Genomic DNA, 21,391 nt, shown 5'->3' on the forward strand with positions numbered 1-21,391 from the left:
AGTAACCTGGCCAAACTCTCATTCTAACAACCATCTGAACCACACTGAAGTCTGATACATGGTTTCAGGGACTTGTGTGTTCCAGGCCTTGCCTCCTTACAGAGTCAGATCGCTGTTAAGTTGTGGGTAGACATAGCAGACGACACAGCGATTCTTCCAAGCAGCTCTTTATTTGTAAGCTGGAACAGAACTGACTGAGGAGCTCAGTCAGCCTGCTTATATAGAGCTCCAGAACAATGTAACTGTTGCCATTTTCTAAAACTATCCAATCAATGAGCATCACTTTCGATCCTTCATTTGCATACAAACTATCCAATCAATGAACGTCACTTTCGATCCTTCATTTGCATAACTATCTACAGTATCCCCCTGCTGGCCCAGAGTGAGAACTTCAGTACATAACAATTGCCACATAAGAAATAGTGTTATTTTTCTGTAAGTTTGTACTCTTGCATATACAATATGTGTGTACTCTTGCATATACAATATGCAATATACATATTGTATATTTCCTGATGCCTCTGGCACTGCCATAGCTGTGAGAAGTAATGTCCAGAGCTGAGGGGTTTTATGTGGAAGAATCATTAATATCTGTCGTTGTTTAATGAGAGTGGGAGTCACTAACGTCTTCTGCAGTGATGGAAGGAGACCTGATAGTTATATCTCACATGCTTGATAAATAACACGATGGAGCGAAACCGCCACCCCACACTCATCTCTTCTCAAACTCCACCCCACCTACCCACACCCACACCCACCCACAGTTATCCTTTTGCACCTTGATTCATAGTTTGGTGACATAATTCTGCATTATGCTTATGGGCTGTTGTGAAGAAAAGGGGCTGGAAATCTGTGCTGCATTCCCTGTTAAAGTACCTCTTGCTTTTGCCATACATGTTTTAGTATCATTCACAAATGGTTTTAGAGAGTCGTTCTTCTCATTTGGAGTCTTCTTACACCATTCTCAGGCTGTGCTGTGGTCATTTCTCTAGGGACTCATCTCTCATATGAACTCTTTACAAGGCTTTTAATAATCTTTCTGCCCAATTGCCAGCTCCTCTGTGCCCTCTGCAGACCACACTGAAGTGATAGGCGGTTTACTAGTGTGGTGCTCTGAAGATGGGAGCACACATAAATCTTGTCAAGGTTTAACCAAAGGATATTGAGACAGCTCAGATAGCTACTGCAAAGAAGCACAAGGCATATTTCCTCAACTCTCTCTTTCGATGCATGCAACAAATACTTTGTACTCTTCCTATGCACATAGCTTAATGTTTCTGTTGTGAGCTACCAGTCATTGCTGACTTTACTGTTCAGCGGCTATGCTGTGCTTTACATGATGTGTCAATGACAGCAGGAATCCAGCTTCCTGCTAATTTGAGTGCTTCTTCCAAGTAAATCATACACTCCCCCCACTTTCCCTGCAAATGATACTTTAAATCCAGTTGGTGTCTGCAATCTTTTCCTTATGAATTTCTATTATTGACATTTTAAAATAAAAGTTCAACTCTACCATGAAGAATGGGGTTCATCCACACTGAACTTTAATGCAGATCTGAAGCTGTGTGAGCCTCTAATTCCCCCCCCCCCCCCGCAGCAGCAACGTTATGTCCTCCTTGTGTACGTATCAGTAACCCCCTTCCCTTGCTAAATTTGGATTTTCCTGATCTGCAGATAAGCTGATAAGCGAAGAAGACCCAATATAAAACGGCATGTTATCCAACTGTGGGTGTCCTGGAGCACACTGAGTGAGCAGGTTCTTTTACATGTGGTAACATTTTGTTGGGTGCCACCTATTGCCACAGCTCTTATTTCATTTTGTTTTCATCAGCCCACAGGAAAGAATGTGACCTGCCTTTAACTGCCAGTTCTTCCTGAAGGCATGTCTCCATACTCAGAACTGCAGCTGCACAAAGCAGCTGTATTGAAAATAAAAAATTGCCCTTGCAGGTACAGGAGGCAGGAAAGGAAAAAGAAAGAAACTTCAAATCCTTGTCTGGCTTGGAGTGACACACTTCTACTTTTAGTTTTTACTGCTCTTTTGTGAAAATCTGATTTCCCCCCCCCCCAAAAAAAATGTCTTCCTATGTACATAAAAATGCAAGTCTGTCATCATGTTGCAGTTTGCATGGCCGCCAGTAGGCAGCCACAGCAACGCCAGCATAATGACAGACTGGCAGACAGCTGAGCAAGCAGTCAGTGTCTGTGGCAGGTGGCCCAAGACAGCTGTTTAAAGGAGAGTGGGAGACATTCCAGAGAGTTTGGCAAACCATTCCCTGAAGTGCCTCCCCATTCACTTCTAAAGGCAGCTGGCGGGGCAGGGTTGGCAAACTGCCCTCTGAAGCACCTCACTCACTTAATAAAACTGCACTGCAGCCACGTTTAAAAGAAGGCAGGATGCCCTTGAGAGAGCAGTTTGCCACATTGCTTTTCCCTTAAAAGGGGTTGGAGCAAGCTGTGAGGGGAAGAGCTTGGGGCAAGTTGTGACGGGACAGGTGAAGGGGGGTGTAAAGGAAGGGGGTTGGCCGGGTGTGGGGCAAGGGGGTTGGCAAAGAAGCTAGTAGGCAGGTGGGTTGGCAGGCAGAGAAAGTAGGGGTGACAGCCTCACGTATTTAAAACAATCATTTAAAAATAAAAAGTTGTGTGCACAGAGGTAAACAAATGCCTGCATGCGTGGCCACCTGAGGTGCTTATGTCTGGTGGAAGGCACATGGAAACAGTGACCCACATACACATAGTGCGGACACAGCCCAGATATAGAATGTGATACTCTGATCATTAACCATAGTCACATTTAGAGACAATAAAACAACTTATTGAGACACCTGAGCAGGTGGCCAGTTTGTTCCCAAACCCTGGTGCTGATGCATCTTGGGGCTGACAGTAACCTTTATAGCCCTCTGCAGTGGATGCCTACTTCTGTATGAGGCATCCTTCTACTAAGAAAGATCTTATCAGAGGCCCTGTAGCATATCCCAGTGTTCCCAGAACTACTCATTCAAACTTCCATTTGCCACACTTCTTTCCCCCAGGAAAACTCACTGTTTAGCCCTGAATCAAAACAAATGGCCATCAGGTTTTCCACAATGTGCTGATGTAGCACTAAATAGTTTTAGTTTTCAGTGAGGCAAAAGCAAAACTGCTCCAACCCATGTTTTGAAAGGGTGGGACAAGAAGAAAACTGCTTGGACTCGTGCTTTCTAGGCACTGAACAATTGGAAGTGTGGACGAGCCCTAAGCTTAGACTAGGGAGAGAGTCTTTACAGTGGCTGCCCCTAGACTTTGGAGCATGCTTCTTCAGCAAACCTTTAATAGCTGAAACCTTATTTTGGGAAGGATTTTGAAATACGAATGGTTTTAAGCTCCTGCACCAATTTTGGTGTATCCACTGCGTTGGGTCTATTGCTGAAAGCTGCTTAATTGTTTTAGTGGCTGCCTGGTTTTCTGTGTGTTTTGCTGTTTAATTTGGTAGTTTCGCTTTTTAAAATGTATTGCTAATCACCTTGAGTTTTGCTTTATTTTAAAGGAAAGGTAGAGGCAAATGTTTCAGATCAGTGGTAGTTAACCCACAGCTCAAAAGGGGTTATTTGTGACTTTTCCAGAGCCCTCGCCAACCCCCATTTGTAATATGAGGTCTTGCTATTTGTTCACCAGCCCCAGCGATCTTGAGCTAGAGAACACAACAAGCAAAGCTTTGCACATGCCCGACTATGGATGGGTCTAAACCATGTTATATTCACTCCACATTTCCCCAGCCCAGTGACTGAGAGACTCAGCAACAGGAAGGGAAGAGTTTATGGATAAAGAGCATAATGCTCGTGTCTTTAAAAGGCTCTGCTATATTAAAACTATATTCTTCAACCAAAAAAAGTAACTGTCTTTTATCAATTTAGCTTTGTGAAGATTTAAATATACAGGCAATAGCAAACCAGCAGCAACTTGTGTATTTTAGATTGTAAGCCTGAGGGCAGGGACTAACTTAACATCAATGTTTGTAAGATGCTCTGGGAGGCTTCTTTCAGCTGCAGAGCGGGGTTAAAATCCTTCAAATAAATAAATATCACAATATTCAGGATATTGAGATTTAGAGATGGAGGGCCCCTGCAGCCTGGTTTTTTTGTGCCTGTTTTCTACAACATGTCCTTGATGCAGTAATAGTGCTTCAGTGGTGGGTTTATACTGCACTGTCCACACATAATCCTGCTTTATTAGATGTTCTGCAATACTTCCCCAGTGTTACGGCAGTATTACCATCTGGTGGGATACTCTTGCACTGCTGCGCAACAAAAACGAGACAAGACTTCCATTTTTTTTTAATGAATATTTATTAAGTTTTCCAATTTTATATAAACACAAAAAGAAAAAGAAAAAGAAAAATATTAAAAACAATTCAGTTTCAATAATAATCTTTCAATCACATGTTTCCTTGACTTCCTCATACCTCCCCTTCTTGTTCTCCAGTTCAGTTTGTTAATTCAGCAAATCCTAATCTCTTAACATTCCTTTTAGAATATCACCTTATTTTCCACTCAACTTTTTTTTTAAATTTAATAACAAAAACAATTATGATCCCCATTATCTTTATCATAACAGCTAGAGACCACCAACGTTCAAACCAACATCTTTTCAGAGTTCATTAATTTTATAGTATTTCTGTAAATATTCCTTAAATTTCTTCCAATCTTCTTCTGCTGACTTTTCTCCCTGGTCGCGGATTCTGCCGGTCATTTCTGCCAGCCCCATACAGTCAATCAACTTCATCTGCCATTCTTCCAGAGTGGGTAGATCTTGAGTCTTCCAGTGCTTTGCTATGAGTACTCTTGCTGCTGTTGTAGCATACATAAAAAACGTTCTGTCCTTCTTTGGCACCAAATGGCCGACTATACCCAAGAGAAAAGCCTCTGTTTTTTTCAGAAAAGTATACTTAAATATCTTTTTCATCTCATTATAAATCATTTCCCAGAAGGCCTTAATCTTTGGGCACGTCCACCAAAGGTGAAAGAATGTACCTTCAACCTCCTTACATTTCCAGCATTTATTATCGGGCAAATGATATATTTTTGCAAGCTTGACTGGGGTCATGTACCAAAAACGAGACAAGACTTCCAATGGTTGTAATATGTAACATGAAAAGTTGCAGAATTTCAGCAGGAAGCTGCAGGATATGCACCAGCATGGAGCTTTTGCAAGCACAACCAGCAATGAAGATTGCATATAACTGCATCGATGCCATTATGAGTACAAATAACTGTGAATGCATAATAAGAGGGCCCTTAGGCTTAGATCCTAAGGTGAGTGGAAGGAAGGAACTTCACAGAAAAGAAGTTTCCCATTCCCTCTTTTCCACTACATCCACCTGCACCTCCTCAAAAAGCTTCCCAGAGAGCCCCCCTTCAAAATAACATGGTGCATCTACGCTGCTTACCATGGGGGGGGGGTGAATGGCAGCAAGGAGCTCAGCATGGTGTGGGCACAGCAGCAGAACCAATCTGATGCTCCTGTTTCCCTGCCTCCCGAAAGCTCCCATTCGACTAAGTTTCCCCACCAGGAGTCTGCCCCAAGCTACACACTTGCTCCTTCAGAGGGAGTGCAGCCCCATCCACAACTTGCCTATTTCCCAAAGATGGGAACCAGCCACTCAAAGGGCCTCTGTCTTCCCAGGATCCAAGCACAGTTGGCTGGCCCTCATCTAGTCCACCACTGCATTCAGACACTGAACTGAACTTTCCCATGCCTTAAACAGTGCCATAGAGATGTAGGGAGGAGATGTGAGCCAATGCAGCCACAGACATTTTCACCATAACATGTTGTTGGGCCTAAGTTACTGACAGGCTTCTAAAGAGTTTATGGGGAGCTCTCTGAAGAGTTCACTGGCTAGCAAATTATAGTAAACAAAGGCTACGCACACACACACACAACGAGAGAGAGAGAGAGAGAGAGAGAGCAAGCGCTTGGCCATGAAACACATTGCAGATACAGCAAAGCAGCCCATAATTAATGGAAAGGCCCAGGGCATGGAGGCACAACCTGGAAGGAAAACATACTTATTAGAGTTCCAGCAAGAGTGCTGTCTTTTCTCAAAAGCAGAAACACCTGTACAAGTTCTTGTGCTCCAGTCTGAAGCGCATAGATTTCTGAGAAAGCAAATGCAATATTTAACTGCGTTTTATGCTATGAGAGCTCTTGCTATTCATTTAAAGAAGAAAGGAAGAAGAAAGAATCTCTTAAGAAATGCATGCAGTGCATAGTTTGGTTAGTGCTCATTCATTTCCCTTTCTCCCCAGTGTTGCGACCACTCCTCCTCCTCCTCACTTCTGGCCAGGCCATTTTGGAATAAAGTGGTTGCTATAACTCATGAAAATAAAACACATACGCCACCCTTGGAAGACATGTATTCTATATGAAAATTTGGTTTATGGCTGCCAGACCCACAAGCCTGAACCCACAAAGTAATTCCACCAGCATCCATCTGTCAGGCAGACAAGCTAAATGAGAGCAAGAATTTATGCCATTCCATCCTGAATTGGCTACTTCTGGTCTTCCATAGCTAAGAAGATTAGAAATGAGACTCATCCCTATAAGCAAGGTTTTCTTGTTGCAACCAAACACAGAGAGGATTTGCCATGCAAACGCAGAGAAGGAAATACTAAAAACAGATCAGAATTTTTCCTCCCCAAGTAGGCAGGTGAGGCCCTGTGTAGCTGGATGAATACATGCAAATACCTAATAAGAATGATTTCTTCCTCCTGTGAGAAATGCATATTAAATTGGCTCTAGAAAAAAATTAAGTCCTGCTCATGTACAGTTTGCAATCCTGTCACATGCACATTGAACTGGATTTGGAACCAGACAGCCCTCTATAAAGTAAGACACACTGGACACCTTCCATTTGTCACCATTATGCCAGTTCAGCTCCCAGGAAAACTAGCTCAGCTAATACATCCCAATGCCTGTTAGTCCAGATGGGACTGGGCCACTGACACTGTTCAATAGGACTGGCATCTTCTCCCAACAGCATTTATTTCATGGCAGATTGTGAAAAATCCTGCACTCACCTGAGGCTGACACATGCATGGAATAGTTGCTCTTTATAAATGCAACTGGGTAACAATACAAGTCTGGCATTTGGCTTGGTTTTAGGCAAATCTTCCAATTTCAACATTATCCTCGGAATTACAGCAATTTAATCCCATTACCTATTGTTCAGAGTCTGAGTTTAGTAATAAATTCCCCAGAGGGACAGACCTTTTGACTGCCTGGGTCCGCAGCTAGCCAAGAGGCTAGAAAACAAATTTCCCATCTAAAAACCATTTGGAGTAAGAGCAATCATTTCCCCCAGCATTCCTGGCTTGCAGTCAGTGTTTGTCTTTCCTGCTTCTCAGGGGTAAGCCTCTGTTAATAGCCAAGCATTCCAGCTCTAGAAGGATTCACAATATTGCAATAAATATTATCCAATCTGCTATGTAACTGTATATGTACACACATTTTGGATAGCTCTGATATATACAGGGTGCACGTTTGCATGTAAGAATATTTACCCTTTAAAACATTTTCTAATGAATGATATCTGAAATGACCCGTCATTGTTTGGACCCTGTTGGCAAATCGAACTCCCATCAGCCCCTGTCAGCATGGCCAATGGCCAAGGATGATGGGAATTGTAGTCCAACAACAGGGTAGCAGGTTGAGGAAGTATAGGTTATTTGCACTGGTAAGTACAAACCCAGATGCAAATCCATACAAACCCAGAAACTGAATGCTAGGAAGCCAAGTTCTTTCCCTCCTTGGTTCTCTACCTGCTCCTTGCTCTGAAGGTCTAGATGCTTAGAAAACTGGAAAGAATAAAAAAAGTCATCAAATGCTGCCTATTGCTGCCATAACAAACATGTTAATTGTTTAATTCACACTGAAATGGTGAATGCCTGTATGTATTGCTGAAAGGGTTTAACTGGAAGATTCTATTGAAGCTAAAGAAGAGCAATAAGAGCTCTCTAGGCATCTGGGTGGGCTGAACAACAACTGTTGTTGTTCTCTGCTCTGTCATGTGCCTGCCTTAGATCCTATGAAAGAGATATGCATATGTTAATATGTGGGTCTCCATTTTGTGCGAGTTAGTCTTTCTCTGATGACCACAGAAAGAACGAACGGGGTATGAAAATGGGGCTCCTGAAGGTAGAGAATACAGTTCTAGGCTAATGGAGACTGTAGGAAGAGAGAGACCTTTGCTTCTAGGTCTGTTTGGAATTATCCTTCATTTCTTATTAGTTGCTAAGCCTGTTCTGGACACGCACAAAATATTGTATGGAACTGTTTGGATGTATTTTTGATTACTTTTGTTATATTCTGAAGAAAGTTCTACAAGTAAAGTTTGAATAATATCTAATGGGTCTGGGCAATGTTTTATTCCAAAAGGAGCCAGTTGTTATGCATCCAGTTGCTTCATGCTGCACATTATTAATATCTGCAATAAAACATCCGTCCGCCAGTCCCTTATAAGTCAACCAACCCAATCTTTAAAGTTTAGTGGTCTGCAGCAGCATGAGAAACAGTGCTAAATTCACTGCATGTGAAAAACTTGATGCCCAGAACAGAATGTTTGGCTTCCCTTTTAACTGACCGCCACATTGCAGAATGTTTGTGTTGTGTTTATAGACAAAACAAATTATACATTAGTATGCAGTCGAAGAGTAGGGCTGACCACTTGGGGATCAGTATGCACACAAAACTATATGCTCAGCATGCATAGAGATGGTGGCGATGACTCTGCTCACCCGGACATTTGCTCCGCTCAAAGCAAAGGAAAATCAAATTCAACATTCTAGCACTGTGCAATTACAAAGAGACAAATTTAGAAACTTGAATCTGATACGATGAAGCCAATGCTTATCAGAACTCTGTTTGTTGCTATAGCTAGGCCATATAATGCCTCTTCACATTGTTTCCCCAATAAAATATACTGGAGGCAAGAAAGAAGATGAACAACCTAGCCTTTGTATAAGAAGGTATATCCACATCCTTTGTGCAACTGACCTTTTGCTAATTTAGACCAGGGAGCATAATGTGCAGTGGCAAGGCACGTCACTTAGGATTGTGTCTCTTCAGACATGATGCCTCTAGCAATGTAATTTATATTTCATGCACAATTGAAGCAACTAATGATATAATTCTCCAAGGGGGGAAACAAGTTGTTACAGTGTTAATTACATTGCAGTTGCATTTTCCTCTTGCTTCTGCAAAATCCTTTAAGAGTTATAAGTTGGGAGGGGGACCCCAAAACCTAGGGTTATACATGCACAATGTGGAATAGTAGCTTCAGTTACACAGACTTCATGTGTTCATTCCAGAGAACGAAGGGCCATCAAGTTCCAAGGTCCACCAAGTAGTGAAGCTGGAACTAACCACACAATACGATATCATACCATATGAATATTCAGCCTTCACCCTTTTAACCTTCTCCCACAACAGGCTTGCACTGAGCACATGTGTGGAACACGCTTATGAACTCCCACTGAATAACACTGGCTACAAATAATAGAAATAAAAACTAGAAACATGTTACACAACTCATGGATACAAGCTCATACTATATGTTCCCCTTGAACCAACACAAAAAAGACACAGTACAAATGGAGAAATCTTTCTGGAACCCCATCCCTACCCCACCTTTGTCCATGAGAAACAAAAATGCATGACCTGTCAACTTACTGAAGTCTCTAATCAAAGATTTAACTTGTGTGTAACAAGTCACTGCTTAATATTTCTACCCCAAATTTGTAACATACAACGCTCAAAGTTACAGTAAAACAGTATTTTAATATTTTTTTAGAAGCTGCCCAGAGTGGCTGGGGATGGGTGGGGTATAAATAATAAAATTATTATTATTATTATTATTTACCCATCATCCACTGCCAAATTTAATATCAGGTTGCTGAAACATTTTCCTAAGTATAACGCTAGAACCTATTCCCTCCCTAATTTCTCATTATAATGGTGGAATGAGATTCAGCCAACTCTCCCTTAAGATGAAGCCATGACTGTGGCCCTAAAATTAAAACAAAGTTAAAAACAATGAACAATAATGACAACCAAAAAGCAGCAGTTACAGCAGTAGCAAAAATGAAAACTAAAGCATATAGCATTACAAGTTTAAAAACAGCAGCTCCTACACCAAAAGTTGGCTGAAATTAAATAGCAAACAACAATGCTTTTAAGACCAAAGCCATTAGGTTCCTAAGGGGGTAGTCAGTTTCGGTGTTAATTTGTTCCTAAGCCATTCAGATCTTCAAAAGTCAGCACTAGCATTTTATATGAATCTCAGAAACAAATTGATAACCTCTGCAGATGGAATAAGTTCAGAGTTAGATCTTCAGATGCTCCAGTGCCAGAAAAGAACTTGGCAGCAGAAGTTTGCACCAACTGAAACCTCTGGATTTGTTTTTCATTTGTTTTTATTTAGGGCAGCCCCAATTAGAAAACACGTTAGTAACCTAGTCGGAAAGTGACCAGAGCATGGATAACTGATGCTACATCCATTTTCTCCAGGAAAGTTGCTAAAAGGTGCTCATCATAAGAACATTCAGAAGGGTCCTGTTGGATCAGACCAAAAGGCCTATTTGGTCCAGCATCAAAGTATAGGAAGCAAGACATAAGTACAGTGTGGTTTCCCGGCAAGTGGTCTTCAGAGGCACACTGTCTCCAATAATGTAATCTGCATGTCCAGAAAAAACAGCAGATCAAGGAGTACCCCAAGCCATCAGCTTACTGCTTCAGAGGAGAAGAATCTCATCCAGAACAGGTTGAATATCTTCACTCAGATTGCCCTTTGAACAAAAATACAGCCATCTTATCTGGGTTGTTTCAGTTTAATAAACTTCCTGTTTTGGCCACCTGCCAGCCTAGGTTTGCATAAACAGGGATGGTTTTGTGCAACAATACAGAGATATAAACGAGCTATAGATATGCACCCACTTTTCCAGCTAACAAAGCAGCCTCTTCATTGTTGAAATAAGACTTGACAGAAACTGAAAAGGACTGGAAAGAAAAATAAAATGCTAGAGCCTTTTTCCAGTCTATAATAATAAACTGGTCAGAGTTCTACAACCAGGACACAATCCTGCCAGCGCACAACATGTGGCAGGTGGGCAGTATTCATTTCTCAGGGTTACAAGCTGTGAGGGCCTCCCTTAGCCTCTGCCTACACAACAAGCTGTCTATTGCTCTTCTTGGTGCACCTGTGCTTATTTTGCTCTTGATTCCTTCCTTAGCAGTGTTTCCTCAGACCCAGGTTTGCTTCTGCCCTGTGCTGGACTTACATTGTATTCAGGAAAAGAGAGAGGTGATCGCTTGAGAAGGGATCCCCCAGAGTACTGAGAGGGATATGATGCACATATGGTGTACATATGGTGGTATGTTACCCTGCTCTCTTGTCTCCTTTGTCAAATAAGTATTCTGGTTTTAATAGTGCTTCACAAACCTGCACAATCTGTTTGGCCAGACATGACAGCAGGACAAAAAGAAATTAGTAAGTATGCACTATGGACGAGGGGGAGATTGCCTTCCACAGCACCTAGTAGCTTGTGTAAAACTTGGGTTTGGATGTTGGTAGTGTTACTATAATAAAAAAGAGCTCCTTCCCTCTCTGATCAAGCAGTGAGCCACTCACCTTCACCTGGAAATGTCCTAAGAGTACCAGTTCAGCAAGCACATCCATTCGTGGTTTCCTCCTCTTTCATTGATACCTTCCAACAATAGTGGTTTCCTAATGATAAGCATCAATACATTTACATTGCCACAGGTCACCAAACTGCTGGCAGATTATAATGTTCAGTAATCAATATTAGGCTTTGTTGGTGATATATAAGCAATTTCTCTCTTAACTTAGAGCATAGGCATAAATTCAACCTGGCCTGCTTCCCAAATAGACATAGATCTCCATAACTGATGACAGCTGATTTACACATAAGAAAATGACACCATGATGAACGAAGCCTCCAGAAAATGTGTTCCTTCAGCTTTGGCTTGGGTTGAATGTCCATGCTTCATGAACAGTTTTCCCAGAATTTAGTTGCTGGAAGGACATCTGTTCCAATGACCCTTCATTATGCAACTCAGGGCTTCTCCAATTTTATTTAGCATCCATTCTGTTTTGCATGCACAAAGCTTATGCAGAAGTTATGCAATGTCGTAAGTTATAAGTTAAGACATAAGTTATGTGATGTCATAAATTATGCAGAAGTTAAGCGATCCCACAATTTTTAGTGCATTTCCCCATCACTTTCCTAACTGCAAAGTCCGTTCTTTTCTTTAAGTGCCAGAATGCTTTAATCCACGTTCATTGTGCAAACCTACATTTATAGCATGCACTTGAATCCATCCCACAAAATAATAACAGTCCAGAGGCAACCTCAACCTTTCTCCTACGTGACCTAAGGTCTCTTTGAACCTCTCTCTTCCAGGTATGAAACATTCGTTATTATTAATGAAACATAATAGCCACTTTACACAAGCATTTCAAAGCAACCTACTAATCAAAAATCATGTAATCCAAACAATTTAAAACAAAGGACAATGCAGGGAAATTGAACCATAAAAGCAACACCTCCGTTCCATAGCATGGTTTCAAACAGCCCCCAAAGGAGAAAAGCAAAGTAAAGCAAATACCCCTAACTGCTGCAAAGAAGAAGAAGAAAATCAACAATCAGATGCCTGGGAGGAAAGAAGTATCTTTGCCTGGCAGAGAAAAGGTGTCACTGTCGGCTCCAGGCAAACCTTCACGGGGAAAACACTCGATAGAGGAAAAGGCCCACTGGAATGTTGCCACCCTCTGGAGAACTGTCAGAGGAGGCACACAAAAAAGGGTGTCTGATGCAGGTCTGAGCAAGTACACTGTATAGTACGGTATTTGGGACCTAACAGTTAAGACTTTATTGGTTAAAACCAACACCATGAATTGTGTCAAGCTGTCTGGGCTTTGGTCCAGCCTTCCCTCCTGTTGCCATTCAGACTGGGGAGGAGTGGGTTAAAGAGGCCTTTGATTGTGTCTTGGCTGGCACCAGTGGAGCCTGTGGGTGGAATGAATGTTGCTGGCCCTTTGGCCCATTCCAAACACAGCCCCTGTTTAAAATTAATTGCACACCAGGGCTATAAAACCTCTGGGAACAGAGATTGCCTTATTTTGCTTGCAGAGGGAAGGGACGGAGTACGCTATACTACTCAGTACATTTTGGCCTCTGTCCCATTTAGGGCCTTCTGCTCTAACATAATACATGTGTTCTCTAATAATAACAACTCTAAATTGCTAATTTGTAGGGGGTGGGGAACAATTAAAAAAAAACCCTTTTCTAAGCCATAGCATGGAAAGCCATTCATTAAGGCATGAAGAATACATTTTGAAAAGCACCTCTATTACATTCTCCTTTGGAAATGCAAGGGACAGGGATTGTTTTGTTTCCATAATGGCTCTATGGGTCTGGGTGAACTTTTGCTTGTGAAGCAGAATAGAAAGGTTCTGGAGACAGAGCAGAGGGAATGATTGGCAGAGCTGTTTTGTTGCCATGGAGAAATCACTCCGAACGATTCATCAGACAATGGACCGCACTCTCTGGGTGTTAGCTTAGCCGCTTGTGCATGTCTGTGTGACACATGCCTCCGTTCCTTGTTCCCCCAACTAAATAGGAACCCGTACATAACAGCAAGAATCTTTGCTGTCAAGATAGCAAAGGCGAATAAGAAACTCAACCATACGTTGCTGCCACCAATTCTCCCACCCCTGACCATGAAGGAATAGGATACTGCTGCTAACATTGCTGGAAAATTTGCCTCTTCTGTAGTAAAGCAGAAACTGAGAAGTGATGCTTAGAATAGGATCAAAACCCCTAAACTGAATAGGACTATGCTAGTGCTGCCATATAATGAAGTGGCAAAGCCAATACAATGCTGTGGTCAGAATTAGGGCCCTATTCCGGGAGCATGTGAGTGGAATAAAGCAGGGAGGACGCAAGGGGCCTTGCCTGCCAGCTCCCATGTCCCCTTGCATGGTGCTTACTCAAGCTAAGCACCACTCTAAGCGGTTAACAAAAGGCAATCCAAAATATGAAAAAAGCAAGCATTATAAACAAGGCATAAAAGTAATTGAAATATAAAATAAAATCAGTTGTTTTAAATCAATGGGTTGCGTTCAGTGCAGCACTAAGGAGATTGTTCCATCAGCTCAAGCATTTCCACTTGCCCAATGGAACAATTCACCTGTTCCTCATTCAGTGCACTATTCTGGGATGTTCTCTTCACGCTCTGGAGCAGCTTTTGTGAGGACATGTGGGGAGAAGTCGCATTGCACTAGGGCAGTAGTTCCCAATTGGTGGTCCGCAGACTCCAGGGGGTCCACATAACCAACCCAGAGGGTTCGTAGCACCATTCACATAACAAAAGAAGGGGAGACCATGGCTCAGTTTTTGAAAAACAGGGGGCCCACATTACTTAGCTAATTGGGAGCCACTGCACTAGTGGGAATCCTTGCACTGGTTTCCACTAGCACAACAATTTAGTTGAATACAGCCCAATATAATTGCTAAATAGGCAGGTTAAAATTGTCTGCTAAAATTATCTGTCTGGGTAGGCTTGCTGAGACAACAAAAGTCTTTAGCAGGCACAAAAAACAAAGCAAAGGCTCCTGCCTACTATTAATGTTGAGAGAGTTCCAAAGAGTAGATGCTGCCATACCAATGGATCGATTTCTTAGAAGTGTGGAACAGGCATTATGCAGCATTTTTGAAAGGGTCTGTTCTGCAGAACTACATGGTCAGGTGGGCACAGAGTGACATAATCTAGAGTGAGGCAACTAAACTGGCCCCAAGCACTTCGAAGCTTCCCCACAAGCAGTTGGCCTGTGTGCTCAGCTGAATATGTGAACAAAACCTCTTTCAGACTTCCCCCCTAACACACAAAGTTCTGGGGTTTCAGCTAGTGGGAACAGGGACATTGGGGGTATGTTGCCTTCTCAACATATTTCTGGCAAATACCTGGTAGGTCTTAGGACTGGAAAGGTGAGCTTCAGATCCTGGCTGTAACCACAAAGCTGACTGAGTGACCTTAGGCCAGTTACTATCTCTTTCATACCCTGCAAATGTATACCCAGGAAAGCTGGGACATCCCATTTCTTCTCACGATAGGATTTTCGTGCTGCACTATCTACCTGAAAAAGCACTTTTTTCAGGGCCACTGTGCCCAAAAAACTGGGGGGGGGGTTGGGGGGGGAAGGGGAATTATGGCACAAAATTGTAAGAGATCACAGCGCCCAAAATGGCTGCCATCCTCTCACAAGAAAAAATGGGAGGATGGCGGCCTGGAAGATGGCATCCTCGGTTTTGCCTTTGATATGTTGGAGAGCATGCTGTTCATGTAACTTACCTCACTAGGTTGTTCTCATGAACCACTCACTATCTTGAACTCTTTGGAAGAAAAATGAAATATTAATTATATGAAATGCAACAACTGAGGCCGATTCCCCCACTGCTCTAGTTAGCACAAGGGTAACATTCATTTAGCTCATCAATCTATGTGAATGTTACATCACAAAACCTTGTGTGTAATTTACAGGATGTACTGTGGCCTGGCTATTCCTCAAATGTCTCTTCACAAGAATGTCTTCTGAATATAGGGAGGCCAAATCTGCTGATCAAATCAGTTCTGCAAACTTAAGTTTATTAGCTGGAAGTACCTTCAAAAGGAAAGGAACCTGTCTTTCAATAAATTGAGGAGATGGCAACTGTTTTTACCTAAATATAAACTGTTTTTACCTAAATATAAGGTCTGCACATCTGCAGGAGGCAAATGGTTCTTCTCCAGTGAATTAATACAACCCTCATGATGCAGGTGCACTAACTGTCTAGTACTTCCATCAGAGCATATTTGATATCCTTCTGAATTTGTCCACATGGGGACTCAAGGGCAGGATGAAATACAATTAAATCAGCAAGCAGAATGCAGTAAATAATGAAAGGGCCTGAAACAGCCAAGGCTGTGTACATTAGTCAGTTGTGTATATATAAGTATTGCTTTTGCCATGTTTCTTCTTAGTATTGCATTTGATACTAAACCAGATGGGGAACTTGAGTCAAGGAAGCTATTTGAAATGAGCCGTCATGCTTCCCTGCTTGTTTTCATGCAGAAATAGCAGCCAAATGAATGTGACTATTCTTGAACCCTGAGCAGCTGCAGAGCTTGCCATATCGTATTTTTGTTTCTCCTGAGCAAAGTAAAAAATAAACCCAGCTATAAGGAGTGAAGGGTGATGTGCTCTTTCTCAGAAAAAAGCTCCACGGAAATGGCTTCTAATTAATTACTTCTGAGTAAAGCTATTGTTTATTTTAACCATCCTTTAACTATTTTTGATACCTGCTGTTAACTGTTTTTTTAATCTAGAATTTTAAAATGTTTTCTTTTACTGTTGTAACTCGCCCTGGGACCTTGGGATGAAGCATGGGTAATAAAGAAAATAAATAAAAACTAAATATTATAATGTATTTTACCAACATTTTAAAAAATATATTGTAAGGAGACCTCAGTGTAACAAGCAACTAACATCCTCATCCTCATATTTTAAGAAGTCTTTTTAAAAGACTTTCAAATTCATCCTCTGGATATTATTTTAGCAGTCATTGCTTAGCTGGCTGCTCACATCAGCGTCCTTCTCTGAAGCTGGACACAAACCAGGCTGGTAGACTGAAGAATCTATATCGTGCTGAAGGGAAGCAGAGTCAGACAAAATGAGCTTCCTGTGCCTGAACGCAAACGATTGCCTTCTAAAGCAGTCATTTGTTACTGTAAACATCAGGGGAGTGGATGCAGCAGGGTCAGCACTTTGTCAACAAAGATCCACCTCCTTGGAAGCAGCAGTTTCAAATGACTTCGTGGGAAGTGGATCTAGGTCATAGCAAATAAGTTTGTGCCTATTGCTGCTTTCTTGTGTACAAGATGTGCCAGAATAGAGTTTGCAAGTTAAGGCCTAGTAATGTCCCATAGAACGGCTTTATTTTTAGAAACTTAGTCCTCATTTGCCTGAGCCAGTGCTGGATTTATGTATAAGCTAAACAAGCTATAGCTTAGGGTCCCACTCTCTAGAGGGCCCCCCAAAAAAAATTAAAGGGGAAAAACCTGGATGTACATTTCCAAAATATAAGATAAAAAACCAACAAAATAAAACCTACATGCAGCAACAGTGTTTTGTGTTGTGTAGCCTCCTATGATGTAAGTAATGGGCCCTGCCTGCTCCCTAAAATATCACTGGTTTGCTCATTTCTATATACTGTACAGGGTGCCTACATTCTGCATGGACTAGTTGTATGGCAACATGTGCAAATGGCTTTAGATACCTCTTAGGTCCATAAATTACCATATAGCATATACAGTGGTACCTCGGGTTACATACGTTTCAGGTTACATACGCTTCAGGTTACAGAATCCGCTAACCCAGAAATAGTGCTTCACGTTAAGAACTTTGCTTCGGGATGAGAACAGAAATCGTGCTCCGGCGGTGCGGCAGAAGCAGCAGACCCCATTAGCTAAAGTGGTGCTTCAGGTTAAGAACAGGTTCAGGTTAAGAACGGACCTCCGGAATGAATTAAGTACTTAACCCGAGGTACCACTGTATTCAACACAAAAAACAGTGACAATTTGTTGTTGACAGCTGGACATATAAAGTAGCTTAGGGCCTCATCAAAGCTAAATCTGGCCCTGGTCTGAGCTGCAGATAAGTTTTCTAGCAGTCTGATACATGAGGTTGAGCAAGACCAGCTTTCAGTTTCAGACTTCTGCAAAGGGAGTATTTGCTCTGCTCAGCTTGGGTGATCCATAGGGTGGCTTCCGTAGATGGTTGCTGTACCTGCAGTTCAGCATGTTGTTCTGTTTAACATACCTTTTCACTTTGTACTTTGTCTGTATGGAAAAATCCAATGAACCTCTATTAAAACACTTTGTGAATCCTATACTATGATTTTTTTGTGTGTAGCTGTGATGTTTAGCTTTTTTGTTAGTTGTTTTGTTAATAGTGTAACATAGATGGTAATTGCTTTATTTCTGATTTGTGATTGTTTTACTGATGGTTTGTTAAGTATTCTATATGATTTATGCTGTATTCGTGATGTTCCGTTATGCTATTTTTACCTTTCTTTTTGTAAGCCGCTTTGGGATTTATTTGAATAAAAAGCATCATAGAAATAGGAAAAACCAAAACCCCAAAACATGCAATTCGTTGGCTAGTCTCGCCCAAGACTAGCAACAAGTTTTGGACACATTTTTACTTTATGTGTTTTACACCGCCTTACTACAAAGGAACCAAAACCATTTGCAGTACTAAAGAAGGGGAGAGATAGAAAAAATACTGTGCACACACAAAAAGTAAATTAAAACTGCAGTTAAGCATTCAGCGTCACTATCATGCTAATTATAGAATTGGCTAAAATAAGGTGTGGAAACTCCCTAGGCAGTCTGAAAAGAAGGGGAAGAAATCCTGTGTGTGATATAAATAAATAAAACTGACACCCTCTTTAGTGGGGTTGCTGTTCATACCCAACCCATATTCAAAATGGCAGCCACCAAGCTGTTCATTTCTACCCTTTTTCATTAGTGAAATTCATGCTGCAAAGTAAAGGCTAGGTACAATTTTAGGGTGGTGGGTGTGGCAGAATCCAGCCCATTCATAGGCCTTACATAAAATAAGATTTGGCTTAGTGATCCTGTGATGGCAGCCAACCTGGTGAATTTTGAGCTAGCAAAGCTGGTGAAGCGATGAAACAATACACTTGTGATTCATTATTTTGTACCTTTATTCATTGCATAAACTGGTCCTTCCAGCACCATTTTCCACAAGTGCTGCTAAGAATATTGTTTACTTTGAAATTCCATGCCCTCAGTTTCATGCATCTATTGACTTCTACAGATATAGGAAGCAGCTACAATTAAGAATTTGATAACTGTGGTTAACATAACACTGTGGGTGATAGCCAACTACGCTTTACTTAGAACATGACTAAATTAGGCCCATTAATTTCATTGAGTCTACTCTGAGTAAAACTTAGATGAGCACCACCCTGTTCATCACAATTACAGAAATAGGATTGAATCCAAACTTTGTCATGCTTTGAGTGAAACCAATGGGACTTAGTCACGACTTACTCAAGTCATATGGATGAGACCTTTGGGTATAGGGTGGTATAGAAATTAAATAAATTTAAATAAATTTAAAGAAGTCTACTCAAGGTATGACAGGAAGCTTGGCTTCAACTCAGGAATTGACAGGATCAGTGTGGAAATTGCTGTTGTTGTACCCAATGATATTTTTCCTAACAGAAAATACCACCATTTGCCTATTTTTTCCATTTCTTTGTCAGCATATTTCCCATCTCTCTTCAACCCATTAATTAGAAAGTTGCAGAAAAAGTTTGACTGTCTCAGGTTGTGCTAAACATGCTCACTTCCTCACAGTTAAAATTCATATACAAACTGTTCACCTGACCCTTAAAGACTGAATGTATGTGCAGCAGGCACAGCTGTGCTTGCCTGATAAATAACCAGTAGCAATATCTGGTGGAAGAATCGCATTTGCGACATCCAATTCTGCTAGATGAAAAGAAACCTAAAACCAGCACCTTGAGGGAGAATGTGTGCTAATCATGGATAGAAGACCATTCCTAAAGAACCACTGATGGTTTCTTTCTGTGTGCATGCACCGCACTGCCATCATTGGCTGCGGTTGCAGCTTGTGCAAGAATTCAGACATTGCAGCTTAATCTAATATGTCTGAATTTTCTGTTACCTTATTGCTGCAACAAATTAGGCTACATTGCATAGTAATTTTAGAGCCTTTATGAACAAAACATCCTGAAAAGAATCTGTACAGTACAGTGGAACCTCTACTGACCACCATAATCCATTCCGGCGGCTGGTCCTTTAGGCGAAACGGGTCACTGGTAGAAGAGCCATTGTGCGCATGTTCAGATGGCAGCAGCCCTTTCTGTGCATGTGCAGATGGTGGCAGCCACTTCTGCGCATGCACAAATGGCAGAAGCCGCTTCTGCATGTGCGTGAATTGTGGCAAACCCAGTATTTACTTCCAGGTTTGCCGCACTTGCGACTTCAATCATGCCCAAGTAGAGGTGGTCATAAGTAGTGGTTCTACTGCACAGCAAAGAGCATAGCTTAGTGGTAGAGTATTTGCTTTGCATACAAAATGTCCCAGGTTCAAACTATGGCATCTCTGGGTGGGGCTGGGAAGGATTCCTTGTCCGAAACTCTGGGGAGCTGCTGCCTCTTGTTGTGAAAAACAATGAGCTAGATCGACCAATGGTCTGACTTGGTGTAAGGTTTCTAAAGGAAATAATCTCTCTCTTTTTTCTCCTTTTCATTTGGTTTTCTAGGTTCCTATTTCCTTTTGGTGTATGTTGGTCTTTTGTCAGGGACTGGGCAGAGGAGGAATGGTGGAGACTGCCTCCCCAGCCTGACCCTTCCAGAAAAGAACAAAACAGTTCAGAATTACAACAGAGCTTTGAGGGAGCTCAGAGGCAGATGAGGGGAAAAGCTGGGAAATAATGGGAGAGGAGGAAGAGGAAGCACCAGGAGGGCGACAGCTGATGGACACAGTGTCTTTAGAAAGCATTCCACCACCCCCCCTACCAGAACCCGGCAAGCCTTGAAAGTAGTAGAGCAAAGAGCTCAGAAGCAAAGGGCCCTCAGCGCCAGCCGTAGAAGAGATGATGAATGAGGAAGTGGGAGAAAAAGGGGGTGGAGAGTCACTCGGGACAGCGCCATTATCCCAAGAGGTTGTGTTCCAAGCCTCTCTCTGTAAATATTGAATAAAAAGCAGATGGTAATAACTTTTCCTTGTCTTGTATGTTTCTGGCAACCGGCCGTGGGAGTCTAACACCTTTTTGCCTTTTTTCATAGTTGAGCTCAAGCTGTGACACAATGTTTGCTGATTGTGCCCCATTCTCTCTTTCTCAGAGATTGACCATGTTGAACATACCAAGCTCTTTCCTTGGAGCTTGAAGAGTAACAATAATCCCTCTCTTATTTTTCTTTGTTGTAAGATGTGCATAAAGCAGGGCTGCCAACTTGACTACACAAACACCATTTGAAGGACAATAGCCATCAACTTTGCAGGGGCCTCTCAAATATTTTACTGTAGGTGCCAAGGGACCTTGGTCCTTAGGAGCTGGCTCCTGTGACATAAAGCTTTAGCTATTGGATTTCATTTAGAATAACTGTTGACTTTTTAAAAAGCAAAAAGCCATTGTTAACATAAAAAGCAGTGTGGTGAAGTTTGTTTTGTGATTAGGACAGTGGGTTGTTGTAAGGTCAGGAATGCACACTGTAGGAAATTTCTTTTCCTCTTAAATTC

The 21,391-nt window shown here is 41.8% G+C and overlaps 1 long non-coding RNA gene across 1 annotated transcript; it reads right to left on the reverse strand.

Moving 5' to 3' along the window:
• Positions 1 to 9,913: 9,913 nt before the first annotated feature.
• On the reverse strand, positions 9,914 to 16,734 carry LOC310761707. The gene is made up of 4 exons (XR_014547679.1): positions 16,531 to 16,734; positions 15,406 to 15,446; positions 11,663 to 11,758; positions 9,914 to 10,708 (listed from the first exon to the last, which is right to left on the reverse strand). It is a non-coding gene; the product is annotated as an uncharacterized lncRNA (long non-coding RNA).
• Between the last annotated feature and the right edge of the window lie 4,657 nt (positions 16,735 to 21,391).

The sequence above is a fragment of the Podarcis filfolensis genome (assembly GCF_964270895.1).
Source record: "Podarcis filfolensis genome assembly, chromosome: 4".
In the NCBI taxonomy this organism is placed as follows: domain Eukaryota; kingdom Metazoa; phylum Chordata; class Lepidosauria; order Squamata; family Lacertidae; genus Podarcis; species Podarcis filfolensis.